We start from the raw sequence: 12,277 nt of genomic DNA on the forward strand, positions 1-12,277 counted from the left end.
GCAGTCATCAAATTTAACTTTATCATGTAACGAGCATGGATTAGTTTAACCTCAAGCTGATAAAAATATTAACTGTAACGTTGCAGTGGGAGTTTACCTGAGTTTCCAGCATGTTGTGTGAAGCTGTTTCCCTGTCTTTCTATAGCTGCTTTCACACTGCCTTTATTCCGTGAGTATTGTCCAATATACTGGCTCGCTGCACTGTATGAGCCGGGAACGTTGGTGGAAACAGAGCCTGAACATATCTGTGTGAAAATCCACAGCTTGATTGTGGGATCTCTGTATGAAAGCGGTTGTGTTTCAGATTATGCACGCTCATGAGTTCAAGCGAGCACGCTACGAGCACACACCTGGTTGCAATCTTAAAACTGCACCACTAGTGGACACTGAAAACTACATAGTGCACCTTTAAACAACAAAAGTTGAAACAAACACCAAGACTATGCATGCTGATTTCTTAGCAAACAAGAATTTTTATTTCAGTCCAACTCTAATGCCTCTAATTCCTTTCCCATTAGTATTTTTCTCTCCCTCTAGTTAACATAACATTTCAATTGTAAACCTTGGAATATATTACAAGGCTTCTTTCTCAAAATACTGTTGCACTGTTGTGTCTATGTTTAGTGCTCCACATTTTTGGTGCACTTAGTACTGTCCTCTTTCTGTCACACGATTTCATATGGTCTCCTTCTCACTGTTTCTCTATCTTGACCCATGTCACATTAAGTCAGACTTACAACTCTCTCTGCTTTCTATATCTGTGCAAAATTGTATGATGGCGGTCGAGCCAGACAGTTTGAATTTGAGTTTGTAAGCATGGTCTATGTTACAGAGATGTTGAGGATAATTGATTTGACCATGACGAGTGGGAAGCTAATTCTCCTCAAATGTCATCATGCTGAGTCAGGTTACAGTTGTGGGGGAGCAGGCCTGGAGGTTTGGGTTATTTCTGTCTTTCTTAAAAAGCTGCTACATTCATCAGATAACCAATACTCTCTCACTCTCTTTTTTTGGGTCTCTCCTTCCTGGTCTCGAGCTTAGATTTACACTTACATGTGGATGTACAAGCAGACCTCACTATACCTGGTGTGCTTAATAGACCATGGCTTCCTAAATGTGTCAAAGATTATCATACAGAGACATTTTAGACCGCAAGGCCTATTTGATAACGGACACACACATTCTTACAGTGCTGCTAAGTAAATGTTTTTCTCTTTGACACATGGCTTGTTGAACATGCTGCTCTGACGCCAGATTGAAACCTAATCCATAGAGACTCACTTAAAGCTGCGTTATCAGAATTAAAAGCTATATAAGAATAATATGAAATCCTTTAGTTGTATTATGAGTCTGTAATGTGTCTACATCAATCTTCTGCATGGGCCATAAGCCTGAAAACGGTTAGAGCTGAAATGCTTATTTGCTTATTGTTATGACCCTTAGGCCATGGGTACGTGTAGCATGTTCTGTGTGCTGTTTCTTCTCTGTCCCTAGCAGGAACTGCCCTGCCCCCCAATGCTGCAGCCTGCAGGCTGGGAAGCACAGCTGATTCCACTTGGCTAATCAGTGGAGAGTACAAGAGCTGGGTGAAAACTACAGTGGCATCAGTGTAGTCCTGTGGTTAAGTATCGAGAGTGTGTGCTATTTGCGCTGTGTGCTAGACAATGCTTATGCTACAGTTTGTGTTCAATTTTGGCTTTGCATTACCTTAGTTCCGCTTGTTAATTCACCTTATTATCACTTCCCTTTTTAGGGAGTTGTTTTCTGTTTCATCGTTTTTAAGAGATACCTTCTGTTAGATTTTTAATTGCAATTAAACACCTTTTTGTTTGAAAATAAATCTGTTTCCTTGTTTCGTTTGACCCCTGGAAAAACTTAATTGCCACACCTCCTCCCCCTGGACTTCCACCTAAGGTTCGTAACACTTGTATAAAAAATGTTAACAACAAAATCCCCTTATGAAAAGGTTTATCCCGAAGAACAGTCCTATATATCAAGAGGTAAATCTGTAGAGGCAATGTTCTGTGAAAACAAAGTAAACAGAGCCCCTTTGTTTATCTGTGTGTAGAAGTAAAGTTATCCATCTGCATAGTGTTAGCTGGCAGCTAACGTTACTTCTACAGGCAACCCACAGCAATATGCACAACAACTGTACATGCTCTCTTTGCGTCTTTCTTGTAAAATACATCCAACATCCCACAACAAGCACATTGTCTTTTTTTTTTTATTGAATAGTTCATTACAATAATAAAAATGCTAAAGACACAGATAATCAATTATATTTTACATTGCCAGAAGCTCAAATTAAATTCAGTTCTTCTAGAATAGTAAGGGCCCGATTTACTAATATCCTGAATAAAGATTACTAAATTGCGTCTGCATTCTAAAATATTGCAAGTGCAATTTTACTACCTGTTATGGGTGATTTACTAAGAATTATTGCATAGATGACAACAGGAGCAAACACAATGGAGGTGGCAGTATTTAAATGAGGGTTTTGCTTGTTTTAATGGTGAGTGGAGAGTCGGAGGGAAAGCAGCCACAGCGTAAAAACCTTGGTTTGTTACATTCAGTGCGTATGTGGAAATCGTATGTACCTGCCCATCCTGCCTGAGATTGCATTAAGTACTTGGGACAGCACACCTGGAAAAACTGCTTTGGGAAACCCCAGCAGAAACAGCGACAGTATGCTGAGATGTACCAGATGAGAGGAAATGCCAGCAGATCGTGCTTCATCCAGCCAGAGGAAACAATCACACCGTGCCCGGTCGCTCCGAGATCTCCTGTCCCTGTCCCTGTACACACCCTCTCCCATACCAACAATGGGTTGTGTCGCTATATTACGACCGGCGCGCTGTGAACAGTAGGTGATTGTTCCCTCTGGCTGGATGAATTTTACGCGTGATCCATGCACTGCAGCTGGGGGCTCTCCGCAGCGCCACGCAACTTTCTAAATTCTTCCATCTCACGGAGAAAATAAATCAGGTCGAAACAAAATTTGCTTTATTGGCATGAATGTTAAAACAACAGTATTGCCAAAGCTCGTATAACGTATTATATACAGATGCTGTTGCACTCACATGAAATTGCGTTTAGGCTTGGTAGATCACATTGCGTGTAGTAAATAAATGTATTTGCATGTTACGCCCCAAATTGTATATTCATTATGGCAAAAGTACTAAATGAACAACAGGTGATATCTTGTGCTTTTGAAAGATGTCACTCTGTGTGCACACCGTTAGTAGATCAGCTTATGTGCTAATTTGCTGGTGATGTCAAGTTTGCACACGTTTTTACTGAAATCTGTTCTCAATCAAATTTCCCAAAGTGTAGCTATCTAATGACAACTACTTATAGCTTAAAATAACAGTCCAAGCAAAAGTAGGATCCAGTGTCAAATAAAATCAGCCAAAAAATCAATTCAGAAGATTGTGGTTAGGTGGGGGGATCTGGAGTAGATAGTGTTAAGAGGAAGGCGAGGAGCAGAAGCCTAAGAAGAAGTCAAAGGACTTTCGTCGTCTCTCGGTGGAGTCAGGGCTTGACTCTGCTGGATTCTTGTTTTACACACAAGAATTTACAACAAAGGTTCTGATTAAAAATTTAACATCATTTTGTAGCATTGCTGAGGGATTAGGCTTTCGAAGGAAAATATTGACAGTTGATTGTTCTGATTTCGCATTTTTCTATTAATTTAATATTTCCAAAAATACATTTATGAAGTATTGCATGTCTTGTTCACACACTACTAAAGCAAAGCACTTTCATTCATCCATTCCCTCATACAGATGGTGGTTGGCTGTGGCCTGGCCATCTGGAGCAATTTAAGGTTTGTGGTCAGGAGTAGGCAGGGATCCAACAATGTACCTTCCAATTCCACCTATTCCACCTCCTGAGCCATAGCCACCCCAAGTAAATAATTAATATCTATTGCTATCACAAATTGCTACACATCATCCCTCCACCCTTTTGTAGATCATCCCTTCATTGCAACGGACAATTCTATCCTATTTTTCTACTGCAGAAGGAAACATGCAGTTCATAGGACCACCCCTGGAACCATAATCAACATGATGTCCAAAGGGCCAAATTACAGTAACCACAACTCTAGCACTGGTCCAATTGCGGAACTGAGTTGTAGACTTCAAAATCTCACACAATTTCCTAATCCTCAATCCAGACTGTTATTTTGGGCTGTGAACCATTATGGACTGGTTTCCCATGAGAGGTGGGTGGGAACTAACTATCCCTGTCTGCACTTACTGGTCTGAATCGTTCAAAATATCATGCAGAACTGTTATGTCGATCATTTTAAAAGTAATTAGTAAAAAATGGATTTTGACATTTCATAATGCATTATCAGTGGTGTTTCTTTGTTTAGTCCTCCAGTGATTAATGAGCTGGTTTAGTTTCCTCAGCAGAGCAGAGAGAGATTGCTGACCAGATAGTGATCATAAACCACACAGACGCACACAGAGGTTGTGGTCGGAGTACTTTTCAATAGGAAATCTGTAAAACTACTTTCAGTTGGACTCTAAAACCCCAAAAGGCCAACAGGCTACAGAAACCAAGCTCTCTGTAGTCCCTTGTCTGTGCTTCTTGTGTAATCTCTGGTCTCTCTGAGTCTTTCTTTCTCACAAACATTTATCCTCCTTAACCCTTTTTTAGCAACCTAGCCCATCCCAGAGCCAGGCCTGGCGAGGCCAAACAATCAAACAATTTAAGCTTCTTTAACTCCCGCTACTCTCCTTATCACAGTTGACTGCTCGCTCAGACCGCGTGCCTCACAGCTGGCTCTGCTGATGAAACTGTTTCTCCTACAAACCCCTGGCCTATGATTGCATCTATTGTTTAATCATAACTTTGTCTTACACACCATTTGTGTGTTTTTCTAAAATCTGTATCATGTTCTCAGTAGGCGATAAGGAACTGTGTCAAATTATTACTTTTTCCCAGTGAAAGGCCAACAAGGCTTTCAAATGACACAATCAACCACATTAGAGGTAATGTTGACAAGTTATTAAGAACAATTGAATGTTATTCCTGTGTAGTGAGGGAGGGGTTCCAGATGTGAGATTTGATATTTTCCTGGTACAGAAAAACAGATCCACCCTGCCTGTCTTTAACCCGAGAGTGACCTCTCTAAACCACTCAGTGTTTTCTGCTGCTGCCATTTTTCTGCTAACCTACATCTGCTAGTGTACTGGAGGTTGGCTACAACTGCAAAAGGTCACCATGGAACTTCCATCTACAGTACCACCACCTCCTCTGACGGCACAACTTACTGCATCAGTATTTTCTGCAAATCCTTATCTTATCCTTCCACTAAATAAGGTATGGGAATAAGGTATGTATTGTGCACAAAACCCTATGTGTAAATGAGTCTGGCAAATTCATTGACAAGCTGGTTGACTTGCAGGGTGTGGTGCTACTGCGTCCACAAACTGGACTGTGTGTGTGTGTGTGCGTGTGTGTTGCTGTCTGGCCAACATATGTAGAGGTCTGGCAGAGAGATCCTCGCCAGGGTGTTCCTCCTGGATAACTGTGAGAAACACTGTCTCTATCCAACCTTTTAGATTTTCTCAAATTGTGGGTTAGGTCAGGACCTGTGCTATCCAGGCTTTGATTTACAGGAGAGCGGTGCTCAAGGACAATTCAGCAGGGCGGACACTCGGGCCTGGCAAGGTTTGGACCTTTATGATAGGTTTCATAATACCTTTTTTCTATACTGGCTCCACATGATTTGAGGGAATTTTAGTTGGTGGCTAGACATGATGATCTCTTGGATAGCTTGAGGTGTGGCAAAAATCAGACAAGTCCTTTGATGATACATATATGTGTTGGATGTTTCATGATCAAAAAAATTCCAATGAATACATTATCTGTTTAGGACTGGCGACCTGTGTCCAGGGTGTACCCCGCCTTGCGCTCGATGTCAGCTGGGATTGGCTCCAGCCCCCCCGCGACCCTGTACGCAGGATAAGCGGTTGACGATGGATGGATGGACATTATCTGTTTAAAACTTGAAATATCCCCACAGCATTTGCAACACGTTCCCTTTGCTCTCTTTTACAAAAATTATTGTTGGTAGTATTGGTGTGTGTGTGTGTGTGTGTGTGTGTGTGTGTGTGTGTGTCGTGATTCCCCCCAAGCTATAACCTTCCACTTACTGCGGGTGTCAGTCTGCCTCCTGCTCCCACTGTCCTCTTTTTTTGAAAACCAAAATACGGTCACCCTAGGTAAAATAAACACTCCTCCAATGATAAAATAACTTTATGGTAAAGTCTGGAATTATGTCATGTTAAGTCTTTAGGGGATTAATGTAAGTTAACCAATGTGACTAAGTGACAAAAACAAGTGTGTGTCCAAGCGTATGTGTACTGTAGGTCCATAAGCTTAAAGTTGGGTGGATATGAGCAGTATGCACAAAAGGACTGCAATGACAGGATCTGTCATTGTGTGTTTGGCCATCTTGGCATAACCTCTCATTTGTTTTTTATTGATCATCCATTACTAATTTGTAATGTTGGAAGAGTTTATGAGCAGATCTGTGAAAACACATTACCAAAGAGCCGTGTGTTGGCTCTGATTGATGAGACTGTGGGGAGTAAACCAAAAAGCAGGCCAGGATTGAACATAAGGACGAGGGCAGTGGTCATGTTTATATGTTAAAACATGGTGTTTATGCCAGGGATATAATATAGGGACAATGTCTGCTGCTGTCACCCATTGATCAGTCATGATCATGTAAATATGTGGATGAAAGAGAAGAGCAACAGTGTCCAGGGCTTTGATGTTACCTTACTGTAGTAAGAAAACCAACTAAAATGCCTTTCATGCAATTTCTTAACTCTTTATAGTAAAGATCAAATCACATAACAGATTTATTCATAACATAACAGTTTTAAAAACTCTGTAGCTAATCATGAAGTAATAAGGGATGTAGTTACTTAGTAACTACTTAGTATAATGTGTAACTTTACTTGTGGGGGCACAAAAAGAGTAACTAATGATTAAGTAATGAGTAATGAAGGAGCATTAGTTTTGTGATGGTCAGTGTCTGATGAAGAGAGTGGTTAGTATGTTGATTCACAGATGTTAAGTAATACTTGCTATTTGATTCAATAATAAAGTATCTCCCAGTCTGTTATCTGGAAAATAGTCATCATCTACGATATAGTCCTCCATTTGTAATTATCAGGTCATTGCTCACTCGTTACTTATTAACTCACAATTTTGGGTACTGTATTGTAAAGTGTTACCATTGCTTCTAAAGGCCAAGATCGCACAGAAACCCATAAGGTCAGCACATTTGGCCCATAGTTGTCCGATGCGGGTTTTAAGTGTCTGACATTAGACCGTTCAGGCTTTTGGAATGTGTGATCATCACAGGGATTAGAGAAAGATCGTCTTTGTCTTTCTGTATTTCCCCCTGGTTTGGACTGTATGTCCAACACGTCTGAATTTCCCTCATGAAGCGCCAATAGTGGGGAAGAGTTTGAATGTATGTTACCGTAGACTGTCAAATTCTGGGTAAAAATCCTTGTACACTAAGCTGAAATCTGTGATGTGGATAGTTTATTTTCTGTCTAAATCCAGGCTTTGACATTGCTGCCCACTTTCCCCCTTCTCCAAAGATCACAGTCATTCTTTGAAATACATTTCAGTACCTCTCATCACTACTCCTAAAACATCCAGGACCCTAGCATTCTTCATTTAAACCTCTGAAAGGATTTGGTCTCAGTTAAAGTAAATACACATCAAAGGTAAGAAGAAAAAAAGATTAACACAAAGCAGTGTGGCAAAGTCACTGAGTATTTCCTTTCCTCCATCCTTGGTCTTCTCTATATCATTCTCTGTGATGAAAGGATGCAGCATGAGTGAAAGTGTTGTGGATATAAACACGCAGAGGAAGCTGTTTGGCCAAAGCTGTACTGGGATTCTACAATAACAGACAGCGCACAGCTCAAGGTCGATCAGATCTCACTCTTATAAACATTGATCCACTGGTGGCCTCCCATGTTTACTACTGGGGTCCTCTGCATGAGCCAGAGCTGTGTCAGTTCACAAACTTCGACATTACACCAAACAAAAGACAGAGACCTGGAAACATTGATGAACATGATTATTTAATCTTATAAGCCCCACTACGCACGCAATAAAGTTGTTTCGAACAACAAACAAAAAACAGACACACTCAGACACACCCATGCCAACCCACATACACAATACATGGAATAAAAAAGACAAACATATGGTGTTTTAATTAGTCTCAAAACCTATACACATCAAACCAGGCGTGTGAACGTGTTTCGAGCTAAAGTTGACTTTTGAAACTTTGGAGGCAGGGATGACATAGACAGTGGCGGATGTCTCCCCTCCTTTGTTGAGACTAATTACGCCATAAAATATTAAATTCCTTCAGTTCCTAATTGTTGCCAGCTCCCATGCTTTTGGTGAGCGACACAACCTTTCAATAGTGATTAGAGCAGTTGTAAAAGTCAAGACAAAAGTTCAGAGAATAAAATTGAGTTTGACCTCCTAGACATGTTTCAAGAGAACATCCGATCACTGTGATATTTCTTGCAGGGAAATCCTTTTACCTTTTTGATGTTTTTGGAGTGCCTAGAAGGTTCTCAGATATGATTTCACTGCCATTCTCTAATGTCCATGTTTCAATATTCTCCAGTATAGTACATGTTGTTAAACTGACAAAAGTCAAGACAAAATTAAACATGAAAAAGACAGCAACATGGGCAGTGTTGGTGATCTCGCCCATTCCAACTCATAATAATCTCTGCAAATCCCAGCTGGTACAGGTTCAAATAAAAATCAGCAATAATATTGTTTGGTCAGCATGATTTTTACCAGTGATGTGTCAATTGTAGCATTAAGTGGAACCATGCTGTGAAACTCTCCCCTACAATCTTCGCAAACATTAAAAATGACTGCATTACACTATCTAGCCAGCACAGAGGAGAGAGGAACTATGAGGGGAAAAAAGAGATGATTCCCCAGTTGCATTAGTCATGTTTTATACGCTGCCATCTTTATGAAATTGCAAACACACATGCTCACGTGCATGATTGCATGTTATGTGTGAACACACACAGATGCACATTTTGCGCTCTCTCTCTCTCTCTCTCTCTCTCTCTCTCTCTCTCTAATTAAACTTGCACAGCTGTTGGTGTGTGCACGTGTACATGCTGGTATCTGTGAAGTAATTTGCTTATGAGTATGCTCTCTATATATACACAATAGATGTATCCAAGCTTGTGTGTCATTGTGGATTTCTGTGTATGTCATGCCAGCAATTCAGTTACATCCATGAATTACTGACAGTTATAGGAAGACTCTCAGAAACACAAACACACAGACTTACATAACATCTGTCATTCTCTCACATCACGTCATTCAGCAGCACCAATACTAAGCAAATAAGATTGTATAGATGTAGCACTTTGTATGCTGCAAATGATATAGATACAGAAACATACATACAGTTTTTAGTTATTATTAGGAGCCTGTGGCACTGCTGAGGTGTTATGGAAGACCAGGATGCCTCAATAGCGGCCTTCAGCTCTTCTGCATTGTTCGGTCTCATGTCTTTCATCTTTCTCTTGGCAATGCCCCATAGATTCTCTATGGGGTTCAGGTCAGGCGAGTTTGCTGGCCAATCAAGCACAACAATCCCATGGTCATTGAACTAGGTTTTGGTACTTTTGGCAGTGTGGGCAGGTGCCAAGTCCTGCTGGAACATGAAGTCAGCATCTCCATAAAGCTCGTCTGCTGAAGGAAGTATAAAGTGCTCTAAAATGTCCTGGTGGACGGCTGCGCTGACTCTGGACTTAATAAAGCAAAGTGGACCAACACCAGCAGTTGACATGGCTCCCCAAACCAACACAGACTGTGGAAACTTCACACTGGACTTCAAGCATCTTGGATTGTGTGCCTCTCCATTCTTCCTCCAGACTCTGGGACCCTGGTTTCCAAATGAGATGCAAAATTTGCTCTCATCAGAAAAGAGGACTTTGGACCACTGAGAAACAGACCAGTTCTTTTTTTCTTTAGCCCAGTTAAGATGCTTCTGACGTTGTTTGTTGTTCAGGAGCGGCTTGACAAGAGGAATACAACATTTGAAGCCCATGTCCAGGACCCATCTGTGTGTGGGGGCTCTTGATGCAGTAACTCCAGCCTCAGTCCACTCCTTGTGAAGCTCCCCCACACATTTGAATGGCCTTTACCTGACAATCCTCTCCAGGCTACGGTCATCCCTGCTGCTTGTGCACCTTTTTCTTCCACACTTTTCCCTTCCACTTAACTTTCTATTAATGTGCCTTGATACAGCACTTTGAGAACATCCAACTTCTTTTGCAATTACCTTTTGAGTCTTTCCCTCCTTGTGGAGGGTGTCAATGATGGTTTTCTGCACAACTGCCAGGTCAGCAGTCTTCCCCATGATTGTGAATTCCACTGAACCAGACTGAGAGACTAATTAAAGGCTCAGGAACCCTTTGCAGGTGTTTTGGATTAATTAGCTGATTAGAGTGCGACACTTTGAGCCTACAATACTGAACCTTTTCACAATTTTGGGGTTTTCATAAGCTGTAAGCCATAACCATCAAAATTATATCAAATAAAGGCTTGAAATATCTCACTTTGCATGTAATGAGTCTATATAATATATTAGTTTCACCTTTTAAGTTGAATTACTGGAATAAATGAACTTCTGCACGATATGCTAATTTTTCGAGTTTCACCTGTACTCGGTTTAAACCTAAGTCCATGTGTAAGTCTACCGTCTGGAATCTGGACTTGAAATATAAAAAAGTAGCCTGAAATACTTTGTGTGTGTACTCTCTGTACACTTAAACTAAAATATACAGACACACAGAGCAGTTATGAGTGTTGTCCCAAAGTGACCTTTTTTTCGTTTGGCCAGCCAATCAACAACAAGATGTGATCACACTGTGAACTCCACAGTGTGTGTCTGCTCCAGCAGCAATCCCACCCACACTGACAGAAAGTGTGTATAGTGTGTGCCCATGTGCAGACACATTACTGTGTGATGTTGTATTTCACATTTGCTGCAAATCCATTTTGTATTATGATTGTTGAATGAGCACATGTGGAATTGACAAGTCTTGTTTCTTTTATGTTTTATTGTTTATGACGGTGCGATATTCACAACTGATGTGGTTGCAAATAAATTATTCAGATGTTTTTGCCTGTCTGTACATGTGTGAGTGTTTGTGTGTCACCCCCCCCCCCCACACACACACATCCAGTCATACAAGTGTTACTGTCTAATGCACACAACTCGGATGCGTTGTTGGCAACAAGAAATGATCCACAGAAATCAATTAACAATCAATCTGTTTGATGTAAAGAATGCCATTGTAGATAATTAGACTCTTGCACTGAATTTATTTCTTTTGGCCTAAACATACATGCACGCATGCACAAACACGCATGCAAGCATGCACCCCTTCAGATACTGGGCAGCTGTTTTCTGTTGTATTGAGATTGTTTTTCAGCAACCATAACAAACAAGCACCACACCCACTAGTTTAGGTTCACACAGGAAGAGAAACCGTACATTTGATCTTTATTTCACAAACCATTTGTGTACCAAGTTAAGCCTGTACTTGTGCTTAAAAAGGGTCTCTGTAGCTTCAAAATGTTGGAGATGTGACCAAAATTGCATTATTTTCAAATCATATAATACAGGGTGATATAAAACAATACAATGTACAGTAGAAGCTTATAGGTTTACAAGAATATGAGTCAACAAAACTACTTTTATGACCCTTGTTGCCTTGGATAATAGACCTTCTCTGTAATCAAAACACACACAGAGTAACCAAATGTGATTACATCATTGGATACACTAACACTACAAGTATATAAGTTGCTATTACTCTTTCCTTGGTCAAGGAAAACAAAAACTCCATACAGTTTAAGTCTGACCAAGCGCAGTGAGCAGACGTGTGTGAGCACAAACATGATGGTTTCGAGAGATTGAGTCTGCTTTCAACTGCAGTCAGACTGACTGCACATAGTGCAGACAGATCATTAATGGAAGAACATTTAACAGAAAACAGTTTTCTTGCTGTGTACAGCTATTAATTAATGGAAATTTTAACATCTGGTTAATCTTTCTGTAGGAAGTAAAGTGACTTCTTTTATGTGCAGCTATTGTTCTTTTCTCTTTTGTTCTCCTTGGCTCCATATTCTGTATGCATTTCATTTGTGTTTGTTTTTCTAGCAGCATTTTTGT

This window comes from Micropterus dolomieu, linkage group LG03 (assembly GCF_021292245.1).
Source record: "Micropterus dolomieu isolate WLL.071019.BEF.003 ecotype Adirondacks linkage group LG03, ASM2129224v1, whole genome shotgun sequence".
NCBI lineage: Eukaryota > Metazoa > Chordata > Actinopteri > Centrarchiformes > Centrarchidae > Micropterus > Micropterus dolomieu.